Below are 1,494 nucleotides of genomic sequence, written 5' to 3'. Positions count from 1 at the left end.
AGACTGACGGCGGCGGAAGATTCTTTTACTTCTGGGACTTGAAAAAATAAGTAAATGTCTTTTCGTTTTCTGATTGAAAATTGTATGAAGCTTCACACTTCACATATAATTCTGCTCTGATTGTTCATATTCTTGACCTTTCACAGTTACTTTGGTATTTTTCTAACCAATATACACAACATTGTATAATAAATGTTTTTGTTTTCATATTTCTCACCTTAAAAATTGCATCGTTTCGTAGCTTGTTCATTCTGAAATGCAGGAAAGCAATTTGACAGCGGTCACTGAGTTTTTTATTTTAGGATTTCAAGGCAGCCAAGGTTTCAGAATTTCACTGTTCTTTCTTTTCTTGGTGATTTACTGTGGGACAATATGTGGGAACCTCCTAATCATCACCCTGGTGTCCACCAGCAGGAACCTCCACACTCCAATGTACTTCTTCATCTCACAACTGTCCGTCAGTGACATTTTGGTCATCACCGATATTGTCCCCTACTTGCTCCACATTCTACTGAATAATGGGGGGAGCATTAGTCTTATTGAATGCATCACTCAGTTATATTTTTTAGGCGCCTCTGAATCATCTGAATGTTTTCTTCTCGCTATGATGTCTTATGACCGATATGTGGCCATCTGTAATCCTCTACGTTACTCCAACATCATGACAGATAGACATTGTGGGATATTATCTGTTACCTGTTGGCTGTTTGGATTTTCTTTTCTTTTATAATACAAACCGCAAAACTCAATTTTTGTGGAGCAAATATCATTGACCATTTATTCTGTGACCTTGTCCCCTTACTTGAACTTGCCTGCTCTGATGTCTTCATTATTCACTTGGAAATGTATCTTTTGTCTATTTTAATTGTATTTGTCCCATCCACAATCATTGTAATATCTTATACTTATATTGTGTTAGCAGTGTTAAAGATCTCGTCCAGCACCGGTAGACAGAAAGCCTTCTCCACCTGTAGCTCCCACCTCATTGTGGTCTCCTTATATTATTGGACCATGTTCACTATTTATATAGTCCCAACAAAAGGCCGATCACTGACCGTGAGCAAGATCCTATCTCTGCTATATACTGTGTTTACTCCTTTGGTTAACCCCATTATATATAGTCTAAGAAATAGAGACATTCGGAAAGCCATACAGGAAACACGTGCTAAGCTCATGATATAGGGCATTTTTAATAGAACATTACGTATTATCAATAAGATAGATTGATAGATAATAGATAATTAGTACTAGATAGATAATAAATAGAGACAGGAGCTTCTCACAAAATTAGAATATCATCAAAAAGTGAATTTATTTCAGTTCTTCAGCACAAAAAGTGAAGCTCGTATATAATAGAGTCATTACAAACACAGTGATCTATTTCAATTGTTTATTTCTGTAAATGTTGATGATTATGGCTTACAGCCAATGAAAACCCAAAAGTTATTATCTCAGTAAATTAGAATACTTTATAACACCAGTTTGCAAAATGAT

At 35.6% G+C, this 1,494-nt stretch overlaps 1 pseudogene; it reads left to right on the top strand.

The window, feature by feature from the left end:
- The first annotated feature begins 256 nt into the window (after positions 1–256).
- Positions 257–1,182, top strand: LOC138674821 (olfactory receptor 11L1-like; annotated as a pseudogene).
- Positions 1,183–1,494: the final 312 nt, after the last annotated feature.

Source organism: Ranitomeya imitator, chromosome 4, assembly GCF_032444005.1.
Source record: "Ranitomeya imitator isolate aRanImi1 chromosome 4, aRanImi1.pri, whole genome shotgun sequence".
In the NCBI taxonomy this organism is placed as follows: Eukaryota; Metazoa; Chordata; class Amphibia; order Anura; family Dendrobatidae; genus Ranitomeya; species Ranitomeya imitator.
The sequence above is the reverse complement of the archived record's forward strand: the minus strand, read 5'-3'. Positions and strand labels throughout refer to the sequence as shown.